Consider the following 25,969-nt stretch of genomic DNA (forward strand, 5'->3'; position numbering starts at 1 on the left):
TTAGCCCTTTGTTAGATATGTGAAGGGTGAATATTTCTTCCAGTTCTATAGGTTACCTTTTTGTTTCTGTGATGGTTTTATTTGAGGTGTAAATATTTTATAATTTGGCATCCCATTTTAAAATGTTTGGTTTGGGCCTCCCTGGTGGTGCAAGGGGTTAAGCACAGCACCGTGAAGTTATCCGCAGCCTCTGCAACATGAGTTTGATTCCAGCTGGCCAGGAAGCTACCCACATGGCGCAGCAGACTGTTTCTGCCTCGCCCGCTGCTCCCCTCAGCAGTGTATGCCAGTAGATCTACCTGTTCTGTTTTCCACTCTGTCTCTGGTGAACCCTCTCAACCCCCACACCTCTGGTCTGTACCCCAGTTTTTGTATGCATAAATAAATAAATCTTTAGAAAAAAATAAAATGTTTGCTTTTGTTTCCCTTGCCATTGGAGTTGTCTCCAACTACATCATTGCTGGGGAAGGAGACAGAGGGGGTATGGGCATGGGTGGTTTGGTGGGAGGTGATGGAGCATGTGGACCTATGAAAGAGCAAAAATGTTCTCTCCAAATTTTAATAAAAAATTATTTTTCATTAAAACTTTAAAAATAAATAAAATTAGGTCAAGCAATGATCACTCAATTACAAAATGGTGCTTTTATTTAAATGGAAAGCTTTCAAAGGCATTTGGAATGGACAGTTATTTAAGAGAAGGGCTGCCTCTCAGGACCCAGAAGTTCACAGCCTTATCAGTGAGGAGTAGACATCACTTCCCATGGAAGACACATCTGAAATCAGGATGAGTTACTTCTGAAATAATATCATAGACAATTAAGGGGGAAAAGGGATGAATAAAAACTGTATTTGCTGTAACTCATTTGAACAATGAGGCCCATCCCAAACTTCTTCCTCTCTGTAACAGTATCCGCTCCATTGCCTGTTGCCTCTCCCCAAACAACTGTTAATAGCTTGGTCCCAGGAAAAGCAATACTATATTTCTGGCTTGTGTGGTGGGATTGGTTGCCTAGCATTGCAGTAAATTTTACAAAACAGTTGGCAGAAGGATCAGACTAGCTGGGCTAAACGAATTAAGCAATCACATAAGACTGCAGGCATATTAAGGAGGAATGTCTAAATTATAGCACTTGATATTCCCTTGTCTCAGCCTCACTTCCCCCCTTATAAAGCTTTGGCTGGGCAGGCTGTAATTTGATATTAAACAAGGTTCTTATTAAGTAGTTACAATGAAATAATGCTGAGTTTTTGTTGCATTAATGGAGTTAAATGCATTTTATTAGCACTCATTAGGAAGAGGGAAAACCTGGAGCTAAGACTTCATTAGCCCAAAGCTGCCCCTGAGAGGGAGAGTGATTAGCTTCTTGGGGGCAGAGAACGGTATCCGGGCCACACACAGCAGATTCTGAAAGTGTATCCTCTCTCTTCCACAGCTACAATGTCTGAGAACAATTTAGGGGAGAAATGTTAGGTCCAACTGCAGGTCAACTGAAAATATGTGTTTCCTTCTAAAGCTGTTAATTTGACAAAAGGCAGAAGCCCCAGAAAGAAAGTACAATTATGATTTATGCTTTAAATTTGGAAGGAAGTCATTTACTTTCGGGATTTCAAAAAAATGCTACCAGCTCTCCAATTTTGAAGGACATATCATGAAAATTGCTTTTACTCTATTTTGTGGTTAAGGAAAACCACACACACACACACACACACACACACACACACACACACACACACGGCACACGGCTCTAAAATAAGTTTCTCCCCAAAGTAAAATGAATATCTTAAACAGCTACTCTTGCTTAATTAAACTTTGCCAGGCATAATTTTGAGCTTTTAACTAAATGATAATACATTTTAAATAACCCTGGAATTTCAGAATTTGGCAGGTTCATTAGTTGTCCTCTTATGTCTCTGTGATGAAGCTTTACAAAGTGGCCAGTTTTGTGAAATGTGTCCAGCTATTGGCCTATTATTAGCTCTTATTTCATCTTTGCTCCCAAATTTCTGTCTCCTGAGTTCTAGCCTCCCATTTCCCATCATGTGTTGGACATCTACCACTGGCTGTTCTACAAAACTAGTTTGTTCCAAACCAAATCCATCATCTGTCTTCTCAAGGTCCCTCCCAGCAATGGTGCGTTCATGCCCACAGCCACGTGAAGCATCATCATTGTTCTTGACCTTGCACATGCAACTGCCTCACTGGTCCTGCAGATCTGACCTCTGCAACACATGTACCTCCATCCTCTCTCCTGCATTATGGTCTTATAAGTCAGATTTCCATCAGTTGTCGTGTGAACCATTGGCTCAATGGCAAAAGGGAGAGGATCCCCCTTTCCATTATTCTTCCATTACACCCCATCTTGTACACAGATGTTAAATTAATCTTCTGGGGGCACAGTTCCAAATGAGCAGGGTTTTCATGCCTAATATCTTCAGTGGGTTTCCATGGTCTCCACCTTTGAATGAACGTGACATGAGATACTGCAGAGCTGCTGTATGTCCAAGGGTGATACTGCATCGAGACTGTTGCCCAGGAGTTATTCCCTGGAGAGAGTTCAGTGACGGGCAGTTTATAATCTGTTGTCCACACCGTCTACTTTGGCCATGCTGAAATGAATTCTTTACTTCTTTCCATACATAACACCCTTGAGTGACTTTTCATATTCTCATTCATCACAAGTGCACTGTGTTCATCAGCCCAAATTCAAATTCCATTCATCATCTGAGCACCAACTCCAGTGACACCTCCTGTCCCCTCGTGGATGTACAGGACTCCTTCCTGTTCTCAACAACGATAGAGCCCCAGTGACAGCATTTTTGTTATTCCTGCCATTCTCCTATCAGTTTGCTAAATGGTAAAGTTTAAAGAAAAGAACTATCTAATTACCTTCATATCTGTTCACCCATGGAAACTATCGGAGGTCTGTCTCATAACTATGCTATGGAATCCTTCATGGCTCAAGGGACCTATGCTGGCCTCTCCCCTCTCACTTCATTTTACATCTGTGCAGAAATGGAGTGCGTGGAACAGAGTTTGTGTTTGATGGAGTGGCACAATGCTCAGATGCTTACGCTAGTGTGAGCAAGTCAAAGAAGTATTTTCACCTTTTTCTGTCAACATTTCTTCGAGTTCAACACAGAGGCAAGTCTCCCATGACATCAGAGAATGTGCAATTTTGGTTGGTCCCTTGTACTGTCTTTTTAAAATGAAGAGATAACTCCACCAGCCAATACTTTTCTGCATCCATTTATATTCTCCATAAACCCCTTGCTATGGGCCTGTGTGGCCAGTGGTCTCTGCAGCAAATGCAAATCCAGCACTTCACATGGGGCCTCACCCACAGAAGCGACCAGACCAGCACAGAAAAAGTGCTCTGGAATTTTCTAATTCAGTCTTTGGTCTTATAAGTTTACAGGGAGTTATTTAGCTTTACAAAATAAGCATCGACTTGTACTCATAAAACAGCTAATAATTTGAAAATGCAATATTAGAGAATATTTAAGTAATCTCTAATAGTGGCAGAAGTGAACGATGTAATACCCAGAAGCTGCCTGTCCTTACGGGATGCTCTGGCAGGTGCTCTGTTGTCGATTTTCAGCAATCTCCAGAACACCTGCAATGAGTGTGCTTATTATACATGAGAAAAAAGAAGCTCAGAGAGCTCAAATCATTTGAGAAGGAAACAAAACTCATTTTATTGAGTAATGAAATGCAATGTGCTAATATCTTGATAATAGAAGACTAATGATGGGTAAATGTTTACGGGATAGTATTACATGACAAAAGAAAGCAATTTTTATTTGCAATTGGTTATAAAGCAATTTTATGATGCCACATATATACACAATGTAAAAGAAAAAGAAAGGCTATGCAGATGTTATACCAACATATCAGAAGTGCTCATTTAATGACAGGACTTTGAATAATGGGTCTGCAACTACTTTATTATTATCCTTATAATTATTATTAATTTAATTATATTTTTAAATTTGTGTAAAGTTTAGATGTTATTTTTTGAAAAGAAGTCAGTGTCTTTTTTTTGTCATTATGTGTGCTTTTTTTTTTTTTAAATTTTTGTTTTTTTTAAGATTTATTCATTTATTTATTTATACATGCACTGGTTACAGTCAGAAGCATGGGAGGGTGAGAGAATTCACCAGAGCCAGAGCAGGGAGCAGAGCAGGCAGAAGGACCGAAGTACACTGCTGAGGGGAGCAGCGGGCGGCAGAAGAGGTCTGCACGCCATGTGGGACCCTCCTCTGGTGGCTGGGGAGCAGCCGGGGATCGAACCGGCACTGCAGAGGCTGCGGGCAGCTTCCCAGCCCAGTGCTCAACCGCTGCGCCACCAGGGGAGGCCCCATTATGTGTGCTTTTAATTAATAAAGGCAAACATAATCAAGTTTGGTGCAGGCAGGGTCTTGCTGGCCCAGCACTTAGGTTATGCAGTAGAAGGAGCAGTACTGTCCGAGCCTGAGGCCCAGGGCTGTGCTGCAGCCTGTGCACTGCCAGGACTTTCTGCACAGCCTTCCCTGGCAGAGTACTGACCGCCCCCAACATGCCAACACTCCCAGCCCTCAGAGTTACTACCTGGAGCTCTGATCACTCTTTCCAGGCAGCTGACAGGTTCACAGACACTTGCCACATCCCACAGGCCCCCTCAGCTTTTACTTCTGATGACGCAGAGTTTCCTGGCCTGTCTACCTATGGAAAGGCAATCTCATCCATACTGAGTAGCCCAGAGGCCAGCAGGACTGAAGGATCAAGTTAGACAGCTTCTGGTCCCCTTCCAAGAGTCAGCTCCTATGACAAGTCAGAAAAAAATAACTTCCGGTGTAGTCTTTCAGGGGAGGAGCGAGGTCCATTGTGTCACTTTGAATGCAAAGGACCACAAAGGACAAAGCACAGGAGCTGCCCAAACTGTGACAGTTTTGTCTGTTTGCTTTAAAGCCACAATTTAGAAGAAAACACATCCTATGGAATCCCAGAATAAAGTTTCTACAATATAAGAGAATAAAGCAATGATTAAGTCTTGAAAACATGTAGGAGTCACCTTTTAAGACCCTGAAATCCTGTCCCCTTGACATAGACAACAGTGATTGGTTTTCCTTTCATAATAATGAGCTCAGGGCCTCCCCTGGTGAGGCAGCGGTTGAGATTTGGGCTGCGAGGCTGCCTGCAGCCTCTGCAGCGCTGGTTCGTTCCTGGCCGCAGGGAAGGGTCCCACAAAAAATAATAATAATAATGAGCTCAGGCATCTGGGAGAACTTTCTAACTAGGGAGAGCATCCGAGGAACACAAAAGTCAAGATTAGTCAGTGTTCCCATTGGGAGAGGATTGAATCTTCAAGTCACTTCAAGCAGAGTTCCAAGAAGGACACTGGAGTTCTGGCCTTTCTGGCACTGAGGAACACATTCTATGAAAACAGGACAAATCATCTGAAAACAATCCCATTTAAAATAGTGCAAAAAAGATTAAAATAGTTGGGAAAAAACTTAATCAAGAAGGCAAAAGACTTATACATTTAAAACCACAAAATAATGCTGAAAGAAAGTCAAGAATACTCAAGCAAAAGAAAGTGATCCTGTCTTCATTGATTGGAAGATTTAATATTGTTAAAATGCCTATACTACCTAGAATTGATTACACATTCACATTCAATGTAACTCTTACCAAAATCCCAATGGCGTCTTTTTTATAAACAGAAAAAAAAAAAACAATTCTAAAATTCATATGGAACCATAAAAGACACCAAAGAGTCAAAACAATCATGAGGGGAAAAAAAGAAATCTTGAGATCTTACAATATCTGATACATTTCTAATATATTACAAAACTACAATAATTAAATTTGTATGATACTGACTTAAAGCTATTGTCATAGACATGTAGCCCAATGGAAGAGAAAAAAGAGTTCAGCAATAAGCCCACACCTATATGGTCAGCTGATCTTGACAAGAGGGCCAAGAACGCACAGTGGTAAAGAATTTGAGCAAATTCTTTTGGGAAAACTGGGTATCCACATGGCAAAGAATGAAATCAGAATCCTATTTTATACCATATACAATAAGTGAGTTAAAATCAGTTAGAGACATAAACATAAGACCTAAAAATCTCCTAAAGTAAACATAGTGGAAAAGCATCATAACATTGGTTTTGGCAATGCTTTTTGGGATAATATCAAAAAACAGCTAAAAAGGCAAATAGACAAGTAGGACTACATCAAACTGAAAGCCTTCTGAACAACAAAGGAAACAATTTTTTTTTAATGACATATTTTGAAACCTCTGTTTCCTTTTTTTTTTAAGATTTATTTATTTATTTTATACAAGAACCGGGGTCCAGGCCAGATGCATGGGAGGGTGAAAGGATTCACCAGAGACAGAGCGGGGAGCAGAGCAGGCAGACTGATGAAATACACTGCTGAGGGAAGCAGTGGACATGACAGGAGAGGTCTGCTGTGCCATGTGGGACCCTCGCTGGCTGACTGGGATCGAAGCCATGCTGCAGAGGCTGCGGACAGCTTCAGAGTGGGGTGCTTAACCTCCTGAGCCACGAGGGGAGGCCCAAAGGAAACAATTAAGAGAGTGAAAAGGCAACTGATGGAATGGGGAGAAATATTTACAAATCATGTATATGATAAGGCTTAATATCCAAAATATATAAGGAGCTTCTATAACTGAATAGCAAAAAACACAAATAACTCAATTTTAAAAAAGCACAAAGGGCTTGAAGAGACTTTTTCCCCAAAGCATACAATTGGGCAACCAGTATATGAAAAAGAAGTTCAGCATTATAAATGATCAGGGAAATGCAAATCAAATACAAATAAGATATCATATCACTCCCTGTTAGGGTTACCATTATAAACTAACAGACAAATATAAAAAATAAAATAACAAGTGTTGATGAGGATATGGAGAAATTGAAACATTTATGCACTGTTTGTGGAATGTAAAATGGTGCAGTTACTATGGAAGACAATGTGGAGTTTCCTCAAAAATGAAAAAGAACTACCACCTGATCAGCACTGATGTGGAGTTTACTCAAAAATGAAAAAGAACTACCACCTGATTCTCACTTCTGTATAATCATCCAAAAACATTAAAATCAGGATTTCTAAGAGATATTTGCACCCCTGTTCATTGCATCAGTGCAGCCAAGAGGTGGAAACAACCTAACTGACCATTAGAAGATGAATGGATATGACAATGTGGTATATATTTATTATGGAATACTATTTAAGCATAAAAAGAAGCAATCCTGTCAGAAGCTATAGCATGGGTGAACACTGAGGGCATTATACTGAGTGTCAATCACAGAAGGACAAACACTGCATGATTCTCCTTAGGTGGCACGTAAGAGTGTCAAACTAATCAAAGCAGAAAAGAAGGGAGGTTGTCAAGGGCTGGAGAGAGGGAGAAATGAGAAGTTACTATTCAAGGATGTAGAATTTCAGTCATGCAAAGATAAGTAAGTTCTACACATCTACTGTACAATAATGTGCATATATTAAAGCATTTTATTTACTATCCTATAAAATTCTAAGAAGGCAGATATCATGTTATATTTTTCACTGCAATTAATAAAAGGCAGGGGAGAGGACCACCCAGTGGGTCTGACATTCAATTTCAGATGTTCAAGAAGTGCAACTTTGACATCATTTTCTGTGATTATAATCAATCTTTTCATCCCCTATCTGCCAGAAATGTGAGAATATTTCAGTCAAATCAAAAGTCCTCTTCATCCCTGAGTAGTAGCTATATAACCAAGGTGACAAAGAACAGAAGTATGTGTATCATTTAGATCACTTATTTGTTGCTGTATATTAGCATTGACTTTAAAAGAGATCATTCATAAACATGTGGGAGGAGTAGTAGTGGGATTCTGACTATGTCGCTCTTAACCTTTGTCAACACATTGGCTTTATTTATTCTGCCAAAAACAAGGTGCCAGTCCCTAAATGTCTGCAAACCAAACTGGGTTATCTGGCTCCTCCTGCTGTTAGCTATTGTCTTGGATTTTTTTTAAAGGTTTATTTATTTATGCATACAAGAGATGGGGTATAGGCCAGAGATGCGGGGGGTGAGAGGACCCACCAGAGACAGAGTGGGGAGCAGAACAGGCAGATTGACTGAAATACACTGCTGAGAGGAGTAGCGGGTGAGATAGGAGAGGTCTGCTGCGCCATGTGGGTAGCTCCCTGGCCAGGGATTAAACTCATGCTGCAGAGGCCTCAGATTGCTTCATAGTGTGGTGCTTAACCCCTTGCACCACCAGGGAGCTCCTATTGTCTTGGATTTTTTGGCAGAACAGATTTTGGAGTAATTCAGTGGGTTGGAGAGTTGTCTAAAAAACCTAATTTCCTTAATTGTATAATCTGAGGAGGAGGTGAATGTACCAAGGGGGCTTCTTCTCTGGAGGAGCCGTGTTTTTGAGATGGGAACTTACTTTGGTCCTTGAGCTTGTGGAACAAATAGATTAATGTGCTTACTGGACTCCCTTGTCTGTTCTCTCCAGTATACACTGGCCATGTAGTTGGTATGGAATTGACCCTATTTCCAGAGCCATATGCTCTGGCTGGTCTGAGTAATTAGTGCAAGATTGGGCATGAGACTTAGGTTAGTTCATGACCTAAATGAAGCCAAGGGCTTTGGTCTGATAGTTGAGAAAAGAGATGTTTTTTCTTCTCTGGAATATGAACAAGGATGTAAAGAGCCCAGCTTGCTGAGCAGTCATCTTGTCTGCACAAAGAGAATTAACCTTCCTTTGTAACCTTAGGATGCTGCTGACTCCATAGAAACATGAAGAAACAGCAACATCACTGTGTCCTTCATGACAGAAACAAAACACTAGGTCAAATTTCACCTGAAACATTTTTTGCACCATTTGTAAGAGTCAATAAATGGCTCTTAATGTTTAGCCAGTTTAAGTTAGGTTACTTGAGCAGGTTACTTTGAGCAGGTTTGCAAAGGAAAGCAATGGATGTAGGAACCCCTTAAGTCAATGATTTCTCTTTTTCTCCAAACTTTGAGCCCTGGGAAAAGGTGTTTTCCTTCCCAGAGAATTGGCACCTGGCTCAGGGTACCTGATGGCACTATTAGTTCTGGTACACTTTAAACAAACCTTATAGATTGAGGGCTTGGGGAATTCCCATGTGATCTGGGCTGAAATTCACCAAAGAGTAGGAGGACTCCCAATTCATATTTACCCTGAAGTATAACCCTTCGGTCTCTGGGAGACTGAGACTCTTCTTAGAGATATGATTTCTATGGAAAGACCACCAAAAACAATCAAGTTTGTCACCTTTCAGGCTTCTCCATCCAAGATGCCAGCCAAAGATCTCCTGTCTGGAGGGTCAAGAGGTATACCAGGTGATGGCTTTAGACTATTCCCAGTGATTTTATGCTCAAATGACTCCACTGCTGAGCTGCAAAGTGAATGAGAATCAAGGGAGGATAGAGAGGAAGAAGAGAAAGAAATCTGTAAAGGAGTATTTCAGCACCTGCTATAGAATCTCAACATAAGCCTGAAATAGGCTACCATATAACTAACAAGGTTCCTTTCTCCATCTTGCCTTCTTTTGTATATACAATAAGGATGCCACATTAGGACTCTCTTGGTAATTAACACTACAGTCAGAAGACACTAGCCTCTGAAGGGCGTCCAGAGATCATCTCAATCAATATTTGTAACTCCTTGTTTTTATTTAGTAGTGAAGTGCTTTCTTCTAACCATCTATTGCTTGGAAACTCAATCTAGAAAATAAATGAGAGGGGATCTGCTCTCCCCAAGAAGGGAAGTAGAGCAGGGACTATGGTACCCCTCACCTGCCCTACCCATTTCTGTGGCTTTAACAGACTCTCTTGGCACTCACCTATTTTCCCTTGTCTCTTTTATTTAAGGTTATTCCTCTTGTCTTTCAACTTCCGCTATGTCTCCTCCTGAAGCTTCTTCTGTTGAGTCTGCTCTATCAGTGTGCATGTCGTGAGAAGTAGTGCTGTGGAAGCCATGTCCCTCTCTAGAGCAGTCTCATCCTGCCTCATCTGATGAATTCCCAACTGCTCGTCTTTCCACTGGAAGGAGTCTCATGCATGCTCAAAATACGGTCTCTGGATAGCTGGGGATCTTAAAAAGACTGGCATAACCATGTTAAAGTGTTGCTTGCTTTTTTTGCTGTGTCAACATGTGGGTTGACAGTACAAACCAAAGATGAGAAATGGGCCTTAGCATCAATCAGATGTGTGGCACCTGCTGTGCTAGTTACACTAGTTATACTCATCATCATCATATCCTTTACCAACTCGTGCTGATGGAGGAAAAGTTAGTTCTACTTAAGAATGTCCTGGGAGAAGCAATAAAAAGCTATTACAGTTTATGAACTACTTACCCTTGAGTGAAAATCATTTTAATATTATATGTGATAAAATGGAAAGTACATAAAAGCACTTCTGCTCTTGACTCAAGTATGATGCGTTTTTCAACGAAAAGAATGTTTTCAATTATTTGAGTGAAAGAAGAGACTGCGCTTCAGACTTGGATATGTGGCTAATGTTTTTTCAAAAAATGAATGAAATGATGCTGTCACTTTATTTTATATTTTTTTAGAGATTTGTTTTTATTTATTCAAGAGCTGGGGTACAGACCAGAGCACGGGAGGGTGAGAGAATTTCCCAGAGACAGAGCGGGATGTAGAACAAGTAGATGGACCGAAGACACTGCTGAGGGGAGCAGCGGGCAAGGCAGGAGAGGTCTGCCGCACTATGTGGGTTTCTCCCTGGCTGGCCAGGAATCGAACTGGCACTGCAGAGGCTGCAGACCGCTTCACAGCGCAGCGCTCAACCTGCTGCCCCACCGGGGAGGCCCCGATGCTGTCACTTTAAAGGGTCCACTGACAGTATTTGATGTTAATAATAAAATTTGAGCTTTCAAGCGAAAATTAGAATTTTTGAACACTTACATCTACCACTGTGATTTTGATGAATTCCCAATGTTTAATTGCTGCTCTGATGAGACAAGAAGTGATAATAATGAATGTGAATTTTTGGTTGTGCAGTGAATTATGTCAGCATTTGGGATATCTGCCTGAATGAATCATTAATCTCCATATGACCTCATGAACAAAATCAAACAGGGGCAAAAGATTTGCTCAAAGTGCAGAATAAAAAAAAAAGAATTTTAATAAAATAGAGTAGGAAAAGTTCACGGATCTAATTTGAAATTTCCCACAGAAACTAACTTTTAAGGTGTGTCAACTGTCAAGTTTTAGTGTAATATCAAAGAAGGAAATACATAAGTATCTGAGGATACATACAGCGACATGAATAATTACAATACCCTTTCCTTTTTCAAAGACATTACTGGTGAGAACCAGTTTTACTTCACTTAAAACATAGAACCACAGATTGAATGCAGATGCATATGTGAGAATCAAATTATTCTCTTTTACTAAGCCAGGTATTGAAGAAATTCATAAAAATCATGCAGTATAAATGCTATCCCTCTCACATTATTTTTGTAGGGAGGATACAAAGCTTTTCATATCATATTTGCAATTTATTTAACATGTAATGTGTCTACTCTTATTTTTAAGTTTAATAAATATTTAAATTTTTTCTAACTTTTTTTTTATTTCTAACAGAACTATTTTTAGATGTAACTCATAAAACATGATAGCTTCTTGGGGTCTCAGTAATTACTATGATGGGAAAGGTGTATAGAGGTCAAACAGTTTGAAAACCACTTTTTCTCTTTACTTCTGCGTTTCCGGGTAGCATTCACTCCAAACTGCTCCCAGTGTTACAGAGGCAGCTCCACAAAAGAGAGTGGAGTACTGCAGCACAAGGAACAGGCGGCATGTTCCCCACCCAGACTTCCATGCAGTTGGCTTTGGACTACAGGTCCTAGCGTGCAACTGGGAAAAGGGGGTGGAGCTAAGCGGCCAGGGAAGCTCTTAACAAGGAAGGCAGCTGGACTCTGAAAGGGCCATTTGCTTCCCCAGCTTTGGCTTGCATCCAAGGACTTGGGGGCACTTAGAGGAGAGGCGTTAAAGATGGGCACGTAGAGACAATTTGGAGAAGCAAGTCAGTGAGAGACAGATGGGGAGGCTGTTCTGGGCAGAGACAATGACAGTCATTATCTTGCTTTGTACTTTTCATATATTTTTTGCTTTTATACCACCAGATTTGCCTGGCTCCTTCTATCCATTTCTTGTGTTTTTCTATTACAAGGTGCCTTAGACTTGTGACAAGCTTTGAAACCTCAATAGGTCATATTTGGTTGGACATTTGCCTATGAGGAATGGGTAGTTTGGGGTAACTCTTATTAGTAATACCCTTTCTTCCTCTCTCTCTTTGTGCACAACAATTCTATTATAGATTTTCCAATTCTATTAAAGATCTTTCACACTAAGAGTTTGCCTTTGTGCAGAAGGATGACAGAATCCCTTTATAGTGTGCTAGTTTGGGGGTTGCTAGGTATCCCTTGGTTGTGCCCTAACACCAGGGATAAATTTCTTGAAAACTCACACTTTCTGGACTTACTTGACTTCCTCATCTCACTTCTCTATTTCCAGACCACAGTTCCCAGGTTCTTCCAAATAAATTCTGTAGATGAAAATTCTAATCTTGGGATCAAATTCTGGGGGAAATTTAATGAAGAATCCCTTTCTTAGAACACTTGACTCATCAAGACTTACTTTAGCAGCAACTGAGTTTAACTCTTTTACTTCATGAAAGTGAAAACTAAATGCCAGAAAGAGGTAACGATTTATCACAGTGAAAGGCAAACCAAACAATCTGCCTGACCCCACAGATCCATATGATTTCTACCAGGCCCAGCCTTCTTCAGGGTAATTCAGTCAGAAGGCTCTTCATATCTGTTCATTCCCATTGACTCCACCCACATAACATTGAGAATCAGCATAATCATCCTACAGGTATTCTTTTTTTTTAAATATTTTTTTAGTAGAAGAACTGGGGTGCAGGTCAGAGGTGTGGGAGGTGAGAGGACTCCCCAGAGGAAGAGTGGGGAGCAGAACAGGAGGATTTACTTACACTGCTGAAGGGAGCAGCGGGTGAGACAGGAGAGGTCTACTGTTCCATGCAGGTAGCTCCCTGGCTGGGATTGAACTCAGGCTGTAGCTGTGATAGAGCTGAGGCTTAGCCCTTAGGCCACCAGGGAGGCCCCCATGGGTACTCTTTTCCATATTTGCTTTGGCATTTTTAGCACCTTCTGTTGTACCTTGGGAACTTAAGGCATGAGGCTTCCTTCCTCTTCCAACTCCTGTTTTGACATCAGTAATTTCATGACCTCTAAGTCCTGAGCTCCTCTATGTCTATGAGGGGTAGGAGGACATGCCAATGGGTAAAATATGACCCTCTACCCAAAACTTGAAATCTCAGATTCATTTTGTCATCTGAAATGCGTATGATAATATGCCTGTTTCTTATGTGAATTTATTTGGATTCTCCCCCCCCCCCCCATTTATTTTTCCCTAATGGCTAGGAGATACTTGAATTAAAAATTTTGACTATCAACCTGAAAAACTATGTGAATGAAAGAATAGACAGAGAAAACTGTAGCGATCCTCGAGTTCTGGTTTCTCAGGATTTTGTGTGTGTGTTTGTTGTTCCAGGCATGGGCACCACTGGCTAATGTTCATTGATCACCATCTATGTCAGTGCTTGTCCTTTGGACATTTTTCAAGGGGAGGAGGAGGATTCTTGCTGTCCCCAGAACTTTTGTAGTTCTCCCTTTCACGGTGAGAATAAGCAAGAGTCACAAGCCTAGCCTTTTATTCTTGGGTCTTATGTTACCAACATAATACTTTGCACAGCTTTGATATTTAGTACCCCCTGCATCTGCCCCCTACCAGCCCCCATCTAAGTGGTGGGCAGCTCAATCAGGTGGCAGTGTGGTGTTTCCTGTCTTTGCACCTCCATCCAGATCTGGTGCTACCAGCTAGAAGGCTTTTATAAAGTGAACCATGGATGTACTCTGGAATTCTTCACTGCTCATAAGACAGCACCACAATGCTCGTGTCAACTATAAAAGGAGTAAAACTTGGTCTTTAATTTAAAAAAAAATGTGAGCCATGTCAATTTTCCTTGGACCCAATATTTTAAAGCTGATTTGGGATTTCAAGTTCTGAATAGAATTAATGAGTTGGAAACAAATGTGGTGATCCTTCTACAAGACTATTCTTGGAAGCCAAGAATTTTATGTGTTCAGGAGAGGTTTCCATTATACTCAAGAGTTCAAGACGGACTTCATTGACACATCAACCTCAGTGGTAAACCTTATTTTTCTTATGAACTTGGGGTCTTCTAGGGAGGAAATTATGTAATCAAAAACTTCTGAGATTCCTGTTTGAAAACTATAGATGAACACTCATTCCAAAGAATAAGACTTTTTCTTTTTTCCAAGAAATATCTTAAGGCCATGCATTTATTTTCCTGGTGGGAACACCAACATTTCAGCATTTCAGTCATTCCTTGCCACCTACTATGATAACATTCAAGGTTGTTGAAGAGAACGCACATGGAGAGACAGCATGATCCATGGACTGACTTGCCTTAGGGATAGGGATAAAGACACTGCCAGCACTTGCTAGAGTGGGGATTAGGTGGTGTTTATTACTTGGTGAAAATGACAATATTTAGAGTTTGGTTGGATAAAATTCCCAAGTGAAAAATTTGACTCCAAGTTTAACTGAATACTTATTATAAGTTTTTTATTTTATTAGCTCATTGTATATCTTTTCCTTCTGATTATAAGCTAACTACTCATTCACTTGCTAATTCTTTTAATAGTTTGGAGTACCTTTTATGTGACACAAGTGAGCTAATTTTTGGCAATATTAAAGTGAACAAGACAGGGTTCTTGCCATCCCACTGCTTACAAATGCAATGAACATGTTCTCATTGAAAAAATTATTAAATAAAAAAATATTAAAAGGAACATTAAAAAAGGAACCCTGTCTCAGGGAGTTCTTAGTGTATATTGTGACTTCTGCCTATAGAATTGACTGTTGGTGTTGGTGGGATTTATGGAATAATATCACATGTCTTTCCCACACATGGATATGCAAGTTTACCCAAGAATGGAGCATGACGGGATGAAAAAACACTGGACATAGCACAAGGAGGCTGAAGTTTTAGATCTAGATGCTGAATAGCATTGAGCAAGTCATCAAAAGTCATGGACGTCCATATAATCACTCATCAATACAGATATTGGTCAAGGTCTCTAAGCTGTTGAGCTTGACTCCAAGGTGAGGGCTAAAGTTAATGCCACAGCTTCTGTATATCTCTATGGGTAGTGGGCCAACTCTGGCAGCAGCAATGCCACTGCCCTCCAGTGTAGGGGGCATTTCATGAAGGACCCTGCACAGGTGGGCAGGGCCTGGCCCCAGGGAACACTGCATGAGCCCAGATATTCCATCCAGTTTTTCATGAACCAATTCTTACTTGACTCCTTCACTTCTTCAGTCATCACTTTCCCCATTTGTAACATGAGGAGTTTGTATTAAATATCAATAAGTGATATTCAATGTGCCATACCACAGCTGCTTGGATATGTGAATTCCTATCTTTTTTAAGATTTATTTATTTATACAAGAACTGGGGTAAGGCCAGAGGTATGGGAGAGTGAGAGGATTCACCAGAAACAGAATGGGGAGCAGAACAGGTAGACGGACAGAAAACACTGCTGAGGGGAGCAGTGGGCGAGATAGGAGAGGTCTGCTGCGCCATGTGGGTATCTCCCTGGCTGGCTGGCTGGGAATTGAACTTGTGCTGCAGAGGCCGTGGACAGCTTCACAGTGCTGTGCTCAACACCTGCACCACCCAGGGGGCCCTGAATTCATATCTTCAGTGATTCTGTAAACTCCAAAATTGCATGTATTGAATAATAATTGCATTACTGACCAGGATGCATGTCAGTCATTTACCCTGGTTCTCACATAGGTGGCTAAGGCCAGGAAGCCCAGGATATTGGGGCACAAACTCTTTGGTGGGGTTGGTCATACCCACACCTATCAGCTGGGGCTTCCTAAGGGGACCTTAGGAAATGTGATGTCATTCTTCTATTCCACTGGTAACAGAGGCAAAGGGACTGACTTATCTAAAAATTTTTCTTTAAGAAAAATTTTCTGGGCCTCCCTGGTGGTGCAGGGGTTAAAGACACAGAGCAGCATGAGTTTGATCCCCGGCCAGGGAGCTAACCTACATGGCACAGCGGACCTCTCCTGTCTCTCCTGCTGCTCCCCTCAGCAGTGTATTTCTGTAGATCCACCTGTTCTGCTCCCCACTCTGACTTTGGTGAATCCTCTCACCTCCTCACCTCTGGCCTATATCCCAGCTCTTGTATGCATAAATAAATAAATCTTTTAAAAAAAGAAATTATGGTTTCTAACTCACCAAATTTCACCCAGGAATACCTCCGTGCTCAGGCTAGCAACCCAGCACACAAGGAGGTGGGTCCTAACAGAACAAAGAGGCACCAAGAAGAAGGGGAATGCTGGGGGAACTAAATATGGCTACACGTCACACCTACTTGTCAGCTGTCAGCAATCTCTCAGTTCAAACGAATTTTTCATTTGCAGACAACCATTTAAAAACTTATGTGTGTTCTTTCATTGTTTATATACATAAATAATACACATTATTTATGTGTAACTATATGTAAATTATAATTACATATGAATTATGTATATGCATACGTAAATTTAATTTTTCACAAAACCACAACATTTTTTATCTTGCTTAGTTCACTCATGAGCATTTACTCAGGACATGAAGTAATCTTTAAACACAAGTATTTTAACAGTGACACATTTTTAAAGTTATGCCTTTATGAGTAATTTCTTCTGTTTACATATTTAAATTGCTGTCCTCCAAATGTGCTTAAATGTTTGAATAAATGTCCAAAAAGACTTGGAGGCAGCTTGTTTCCAAAGCCATGGCCTTCAACCCTTTCTACCAGGTCTGGAGGGTCCTGAAAACGGCTGGTCTCTTGCAGTCAGGGAGCAGGCAGAAGACCAAGGTGCCGACAGGCTGGCATTTGGGGGTCCAGGATGTGCCTTCATTAATACCCATGAGTGGGTACTGGGGGGGGAGACCACATCACTTTCCTACTTTCTCACCAAACATATAGCACTTGCATAAATATCTGATCAAACTTGGGAATTGCCAAAGCATAGAAAATAGCAATCACATATGTCCAAGCCAAAAGTTCCCTGATATATCTGAATTTTTTTCCAGGAGAATAAAAATATTCCAGCATGTTCACTTAGCAGAACAAATGCTGCCACTTCAGGCTGTTAGGCCCAGTCTAGTCTCCCTGATCCTAAGCCATTTCTTCTTGTCCTGAGAATGGCTTCAGCATCATCAGGTAAAGGTCAACATTCAAGACACTTTATCTGCAGCTCCACGTCGCCTTTGCAGCCTTATTGCCCAAGCTTTTCCCTTCTCAGATTGCTGGCGCCCTATGAGCTGACGACCACCAAAAACAAAGGTTGGCTGCCTGTCTGCCATGCCAGGTGGGCTCTGCAGAGTCCTGGATCACCTCCTCCGGCCCTGCAGGGTGCAGCTGTGATCTTTACTTTGCATCTGAGGAAATGGAGGCCAGGAGTCTTGCCACTCTCTCTGTGGTTTGTGATGTTTTCCTTGGAGCTTTCCAACTGGCCTTGTGCTTTCTGCCCCCCACACTCTTGTGCAGTTCAGCCCACCTGCCCTGCCCTACTTTGTTCCCCTGCTTGTTTGAGGTCCTGTTCCTTCCGCACCACTTTACCACCCAAACCTCACCCAATGCCTTGCACACAAGCAGAATGCACAGTCACTAATGAGGAATTCAATGTGTTTGCTGTATCTCTGCTTAAACACCTTAAGATCACAGGATGGGGAAGGCCCTGTCCCTCATAGTGTCTGCACACAGTGGACAGTTAAGAGTTTATTAGATAACAGAGTCCCCATCCCTCCTGGAACAAGAAGCACGCAGGGTCTTGTACCTGGTGGAGCGTCCACAACCCCGTGTCAGAAATGTCTGTTTGGGCAGCGGGACACACCGCAGGCAGGAGAATCTGAAAGTACACTGGAAAATTTTGCTAGTTGGGTCAACTCCAATTTGGCAAAAACAAGCCTACTGCTTTTTCTCCTGGGCTCTTTCTCCCAACATCGCTTATTAATGCTAATTAGTCAAGGGTGTGCTGTGATGCAGAACATTTGTGACCCCTAAGAATTAGAGAGAGACTGTCATTTCTCAAAAGACCCATAAGGGGCTGCAAGAGTCAGCCATGGGGAAGGAAGGCAGGGGAAGAGGAACGTCTCTCCAAAGAATTGCACAGAAATAAGTGCAAGTAAAATAAATCCACATATAAAACAACTGTACAAATGTTAACAGTATTTTCACAGCTGGGTCTCCTTGCTGAAAATACTTAGCACTTACTTTAGGAAGCTCACTTCTAAACAGCAATGGGCTGACTGATGGCAGGAGCTGAACCCTGATGGAACTGACTTTGAACTTCAATTTTGCCCAGAAGGGAATGAAAACAATGACTACTTAGAAGTGAGGATGTTCATCATCATGCATTCACCTCGGCAGGGTGGTGAGTGAGCTTTATCTCACAGCTGAGGATACCAAGGCGGGGCTCAGTTTAGGAAACCCGACTCAGAACGTGGGGCATATTTATATCTAGACGAGGACTCTGGATTTAGAACAGTGGAAAACACCAACTTTGTCTGTTTCCATGGCACTGCAAACACCCACTTGAAAAACTGCCCAGTCACTTATCACAGCAGGATTAGTGGTCTTCTAGAAGGATCCGCATTCACAATCCTGGTATTTATTTCCTGTAGATGTTAAGAGACTATGCAATGGCCTTTGGTTTCAAAAACCGATGCCCTAGGACATGACGAATCATTCTGACTCACTTTTAGGGATTGTCCCCTTGGAAATGCCACCCAAACAGCATGACGAGGAATTCCACAGATGTTAACAAAAATGCCCCTTTAATTTCAAAGGCTGATGAGCAGCTCTAGTGATGAATAAGCTCACTGAGTAAAAAAAGAACATTGTAAAGGTTGCTGTTGATAGAAATCGATTAATGATGTCATCTTTCATACATTTATTTAATTATTAATTCCTGAGTGATGGGACTACTATATGTCAGAATACAGGCCATGGGAGCATATGAGTGGAATTAGACAGAGGTCACATTTCAATACACTTACAATCTAGCACATATCATTTCTACTCACTCATGGAATTTTCTCATCTAATGGTGTTGGGGCCAAAGCAAGGGAGTCCTCAAAATTACCCCCCAAAAAAAATAAATTTATGTATGTAAGAAAACTGTCTGCATGGAGAAATATTCTTCTAGGTTAAATTAGGTAAAATACTCTTTGCTCTTAACCAGCTCCTTGAAATTGTGCAGCATAAATACCTTACACCTCTTCACTGCTCTTTCCCCGCTTCCCCGATCAGGTTTCGAACCCCAAGTTTCAGGTTCTCTTGTGGCTCACCTTTGTGCCATGGAGCCATGCGGGCAGAGCTAGTAGAAGGAGGGAGGATGCCACAAGTTAAGATGAGACTGGAAACACAGACAGGGCACAGAAGTCACAGGTGAAGACACCTGTTTTCCTTCAGGTCTATAATTTTGAAATGATCCTATGCTAACATTCTCTTTCTTCCTTTGGTGTAGAGTTCTCTGAATTATAACATTTCTAGATGTGTATTACCATCACCACCATCATAACTGCCGTATTACCCACCAAAAAAACCTCCCTCTCGCTCCCCCCATGTCGTCCAGACTTCTGTCTTCTCCTCAGGCCTTGTCTGTGGTTCATCCTAGGTGATCTGCACCAGCAGTCCATTCTTTTCATTGCTGAGTAGTGATGCATCAAATGGTGTGCCACATTTAGTTTATCCTCTCTCTGCCTGAAGGACATCTGAGCTGTTCCCAGTTAGGATTCATTACAAATCAGGCTGCTTATAAACATTTGTGTACCAATTTTCATGACAGCTTAAGTTTTCAATGACTTTGTGTAAATATCCTGGGGCAGGATTCCTGGGTCATATGCTAAGTGTATAATTAACCTTATAAGAAACGGCCAACCTTTCTCCTAACATGGCTCTACTATTTTCCAATCCCATCAGCAATGTACATGAGTTTAATTTTCTCCATTCTTGCCAACACTTGGCATCGTCAGTGTTTTTACTCATTTTATCTTCTCATAGCTAAATTTATGTTCTTCTAATGGCTTGTGGTATTGGACATCTTTTTTTTCATATATTTATTTGCCATCTTCATATTTTCTTCCGAGAAGTATTTATTCAAGCCCTTACCCTACTTCAATGGGGTTATTTGATTCCTTGTGAGTGAGTTATTAGAATTCTTTGTATATAAGAAACAAAGTCCTTGATTGAATATGTGACTTGAAATATCTTCTCACAGTCTATGGCTTTAGTTTTTCAGGTTTTTTGATAGGGATTTTTCAGAGCAAAGTATTTTATTCTGATCAAGACCTATTTTTCCTTTTATGGGCCATAATTTTGTTTTTTTTTTCCCTAATGCTTTACCCAAACCTGAATCATAAAAATTGTCTCCAAAAATTCAGTTCTAAAAATTTTATAGTGCTATGTGGTAGTCTTGACTTTTGATGACCAAAGGAAAAGAGTTACCTGATAAGCAAATCCTTTATTTGCAGTTTGTTCCATTTTATTCTAGAGAGTGAGGTGCCTCTGGGTAGGACTGCGCTCTGTGAAGAGCTGTCTTACACAATTTAAAATTCAAAATCATTTGATAAGCATGTTTTTTTTAATCATGCATGTCAGATTTGGTTACACACCACATCTGAACTATCGTGAGAATAATTATAGTTTTCATCTATTTCTTTTAATGTGGCCACCCATTACAGATTCTTCATGTGGTAATTATGACGCCCTACTCCAGATGCAGACTGAGGTATTACCTATAGTCAATATATGGGCAGAACTACAAATGTGCCATCTGAGAAAATAAGAATTCCAAGACATATTTTCTCATATAGGTTTCGGGGAGAGGGCTATATATCTGAAATTTAAAGACCTCCTGGTTTGAGGTAGTTCTTATAGCAGTGACGAGAACTGTCTTCTCCAGGCAGGTCCTGCTCCTTGTGGAAAGTTCTCACTAATGTGACTAAGGATGGGAGGAGGGGACATGATGCTTTAATCAACCTACATGGACATGTTTTCTCTTGTAACAAAGGAGGATTTCTGATGCCTTTCCCACTTTTCCTTGAAGGATAAGTAATGATACTAACCAGACTCTGAATATCAGAGAAGGCCTTTGTTTCCACATTCTAATGCATGTATGCACACCAAGCAAGATGACTGACCTTGGTTAGGCTCAAACACAGAGACCTCGGCCCCCTACCTGTCAGGGATAGGATGATGTGTGTGTGTCAGGACTGGCTTGAAACACTTGGCAGAGGGACAGAAGGAGAGACACGGCTCGGGGCAGTGCTGGGCACACAGTCCCGGGCAAATCTGCCATTTCTGGTACAGCAGTGCCTGGAGTTAAACATTATATTGGATATCAGACAGAGGTGCCCACTTCTGGGGTGGCCTGAGGGGAAATAGGGGCATCTCTATCTTAATTGTGAATCGCTTTATCAGATACTTTAGTCCAGCTGGTGGAGAAAGCATCCTTCTGATGCACGTCCTTCCTTCCCATTTACTGCTGTCCAGTGAGGGGCCAGGGTTGATTTCATTCTCTATGGGAAACCAAGTCAGCCCTGAGATAGTTCAGGAACTACTTTCTATCAGCTCCAGAAGCTTCTCTGGACTGAAAATTTCAAAAGAACAAAACCCAGGAGCTGGGAACAGCAAAAAGGAGGGATTTGACTTTCTATTCTATTCAATTATATGTTTTTGTTTTGCAGAAATCAATTTGGGGAAAAGCAGTTAGACATGAGGCAGGGCTGGTTCAGGGGTAAGGCCAGAGCAACAAGCTCAGAATGACTGCTTGTTTTTGTACTTAAAGTTTTGTACTAAAAGAATCGACACTTCTTTTTTCTTCCCCAAAGAAAACAGAAGCTCATTATCCTGACAGAGGAAGTCCAGAAGTTTTTAGGTGGAGATTAAACCTTATTCCCAAACACTGAGACTCCTGTTCAGTTTCTTGGTGAAGAGATTTTAGTAGCTTTCAAAAATGGTTAGCAGGCTAGATCGGTCGGCTTTCTAAATAATTTAGAGACCTTGTGACCCGGAGCTTTCATGGAGTTGATGTAACTGTTCTGGAAATCTCTTGACTTGAACTTGAGACTCACTTTCATACAGCTGCAGAATGTCCACCGTCAACAGCAGTCAGTACCCAGAAAGCAGGAGGGGCAAAGCCGGGCGGGGGAAGCCGCAAAGGATTTTTTCCTGGGATGCAGTTCTACATAATGGCCACCAGGTGTCTGTCTTCACACAAGCAGTCTTGCTCGTGTTAACCCCATAAAATTTGACTGCCAGATTATTTTTAAAACCAAAGCAATTTTCTAAATGTTGGTTCACGTGGGTATAAATGTGCAAATGTAGAGTGAGATCTCAAAGCCAAACTAAATAATTTGCAATTCCTCATCTCAGTAGGAGTAATCAATTGGACCTGTGTTCATCTTCAAATGTTGTTTGCGAGAACTAACTGGGTCAGTAAAGGGCCAACAGATTTGGGAAAAAGAAAATCATTTGTCCTCTTCCAAAATCTCATCATCTGGTGTTTGTAAAATTCAAGGCTTTTAACATGCAAGCAGGTTTATGTTCTCAGGAACATTTCTTTTGGTAAAAATAGCCACATTATATTCTGAGCTGGCTTCTGTACTCAATCGTTTCACTTGATGGCTCAGTTTCTACCTTAGTTTGCGCTCCAATTTCAATCCCTGGCCCTGATACAGTTGGAAAATATCTGTACCAGGAAGTGCAAGAAGGAGATTTGATTCCTTTCTTCCCAGAATTGGAAGTGACATTATAATAATTGCCTAATTTATAACTCTAGCAAAGTCTAGAATGCACAATTGATGTTTTCAAGTCAACCCTGAGGAAAAATGCTGATCTTGTGGTCTGCAAAGACACATCATCAGACTGAACAGCTTCATGGATGTCTCTTTATATCTCCCTGCCCTCCCCCTAGCTTTCTATATCTACAGCTATATCTATATCTAAGTCTAAGTCTATACCTATATACCTATATACCTATATCTATATATTTGTTTCCCAAAAGAGAGTTTAGAAATTCCCCTTTTTATGCTTGCTTGCCCAAATACGAAAATCTCTGAGATGTCTTCACCTACTACAGATGATACTTTATGAGAAGAAACCGTGCTGTCCGACAGCCATCGTGGAGGGTTCTGGGGAGGGAAAGTGCTAAATGTGGTGTATTTCCAAGCACTGTGCTAAACTTGAAGACTTCCTATTTTGTGGTTAATTTTTGTTTGAATTTATTTATTATTTTTTATTTATCTAGGGCTTTAAAAAATTACTTTCTCCAGCAACTGTATACATTAAGTTATTTGCTGTAGGAACAAATCCCTTTGCTTCCCCCAAAGTTCGTCTGTTATTTCCTATTTCTCAAGTATTTAGAGGTGTGTTTGTTAAAGTTCAGTTTATTGCCAAAGTCTGTATTCCTTAATGCCATTTCTTCTGTTCATCAACTTAACCAATGTTTATTTACTACTTACTGTGGACATCAGGCAGAGGATAAAATTAAAATGACCAAGAATCAGTCCACTCTCTCAAAAAGCTATTATTCCAGTAAAAATAATTCTACAATCTGTTTTCTAAATATGCTTCTGTATTGTATCAGATACTTTAGGCTGCTGGTATTTGTGTCATAGACCACATTTCTGTTTTGTCTGTCATATAGCATTCTTTCGATGCTATGTTTACAGATCATTGCTACTCAGATGTGTGAAATGAGTTATTAGAATGGAGATGGAGCTCAGTGATCTAGATGTTTACATTAAGTCACCATGCAAAAGATTGCTCCAGTATTATTTAATTAACCTAATAGATGCAGCAGAAAGGCAAGTAGAGAGGCCCATTCTCTGTAAAGGGAATAGAAATTCACTTTATAAAATTATTCTCACTTGGCTTCAGTTGTCTGGATATAATTATTTTACTTTTATTATAATATTTAAATATTTACATCTGTTTCCAAAATGTCCTGGAATGAAAGAATTAACAGGAAGCAAGTTCTACAACTGAAACCTTTCTCTCAAAGCACAGCATCCACGTTGATGATGAAATAAAAGAACTAGAAAACCAGAAGGGAAGCTTCTAAATGCCTAGATGGACCCTTGGTTAGACTGAAATGGAGAGAATGCATCTCTGTTTCTTCTGTAAACCATTCTTAAAAATCCCAGAGGGTTCCTATATTTCTGAATCATATACAGTGTTGTAAACCGATGTTGCCCTTATAAAAAATAAATAAATATTATTCTAACATATATATATATATATATATATATATATATAAAATCCCAGAGCACATGTTAAAGCAGTAGTCAAAAAGTCAAATGAATAAAAAGAGTTTCAACAGGCAAGATACAATGATGGAGGGGAAAAAATGCTTTTATTTGAAGGTGTCAAATCTGGGCCAGTTACTAGGAATTGAAAAGGAACCATGCTGTTTTGTAAAACTGAAAATAAGAAGTCTGCTCAAGCAGGAAGGACTCCAGTAAAGTCTGTACGAGATAAATTCAGGGTCAAGAAGTTCTCCATACTCTTTCATTTATTTGTGGATTCCAATTGGCCAGCTGTAAACTTTTGCTCCATTTGATGTTCATCCACCTTGCGATCACCGCCTGTCAGCCAGGATTTAGCCACAGGCGTGTAACAATCAGACGGGGCCGCACCCTTGCATGGCCCCATCTAGTGGGATTAGCAAATGGGTCATCCACTCACAGGAAGGACATTATGGCTTTATGATGACACAACCACACTTTCAGCGGCTCTCAGAGTGGACTCTGACTATCATACACCAGGGAGTGTTTGGCTTTAGAGTGTAACCAGCTTTTGGTCAGCCATGAAGTGGGAGAACGCATTTTAGGGAGAAATGAACATGACCTTGAAAATACTGACAAGGTGGAGATACATGCTTGGGAAAGAAACCTAGAATGGTCCTGTTGGGACACCACTGGGGGAAGTAATAAGGATGAAGACAGGGTAAATCGAAAAAATGTTTTGATAAATCTTGTTACCAGTAAGGATCATAGAAACCTATCTTGTATTAGTTACATTTAGAAGATGATTTGCAGCTGAAGAAACAACTATGATCCATGACTCAGGACTCTTCAGGTGGTAAGTGACAGAACAACCATCTTAAAAGGCTTAAGCAGAGAGAGAACAAACCTGCAGTTAGACTTCAAACCTACCTTGAATTCGATAACCAGACCATATCCTCTGGATCTATTTCTCAGTTTGTTTTAGGTTGGTCCTTCCTCAGGTTCCTGGTGTTAGGCCTCTTTCACCTTACAGGCACATTATCAAACACCCAGCTGGAGAAGCTAGTTTCCCAGAGCTTAAATAATAGTGTCGACATGGAGCCCTAACTTGGTCCCATGTCAAGTCCTAACGCAAGCACTGCAGCCAAGCCAGAGTGATGAGAAAGACGCTTTATGATGGCTTTACAATGACATGACCACATGCCTCCTTGGTAACGCGAGGGGTTAAGTGTCAGCACTATGAAGCTATTGGCAGCCACTGCATCATGAGTTCTATCCCTGACCAGGGAGCTGACCCACATGGTACAGCAGACCTGTCCTGTCTCACACACTGCACCCCTCAGCAGTGTATTTCAGTAGAACTGCCTGTTCTGTTCCCCACTCTATCTCTGCTGAAACCTCTCACCAACTCCCTCTCCTGCCCCCTGCACCTATGGCTGGCACCCCAGCTCGTGTATGCATAAATAAATAAATCTTTTTAAAAAAAAAAAAAGTGTACAAGCACTGGG

The 25,969-nt window shown here is 40.9% G+C and overlaps 1 long non-coding RNA gene across 10 annotated transcripts in view; it reads right to left on the minus strand.

Moving 5' to 3' along the window:
* LOC119234266 (uncharacterized) overlaps window positions 1-25,623 on the minus strand; it is a 70,338-nt gene extending 44,715 nt beyond the window's left edge. For 4 of the 10 annotated variants that reach the window (XR_008549983.1, XR_008549982.1, XR_008549981.1 and 1 more), the window contains exons 1-3: window positions 25,392-25,623; window positions 9,875-10,135; window positions 9,304-9,427 (exon numbers count right to left, since the gene is read on the minus strand). This is a non-coding gene — a long non-coding RNA (uncharacterized LOC119234266). Of the gene's footprint in view, window positions 1-628; window positions 796-1,266; window positions 1,443-3,586; window positions 3,615-4,588; window positions 4,802-9,303; window positions 9,428-9,874; window positions 10,136-25,391 lie in introns of those variants that run through there. The other 6 variants (XR_005122571.2, XR_008549980.1, XR_005122569.2 and 3 more) reach the window with 6 other exon arrangements.
* Window positions 25,624-25,969: the final 346 nt, after the last annotated feature.

This window comes from Talpa occidentalis, unplaced genomic scaffold (genome assembly GCF_014898055.3).
Source record: "Talpa occidentalis isolate TD23 unplaced genomic scaffold, MPIMG_talOcc4v2.1 talOcc4.8, whole genome shotgun sequence".
Lineage (NCBI taxonomy): Eukaryota > Metazoa > Chordata > Mammalia > Eulipotyphla > Talpidae > Talpa > Talpa occidentalis.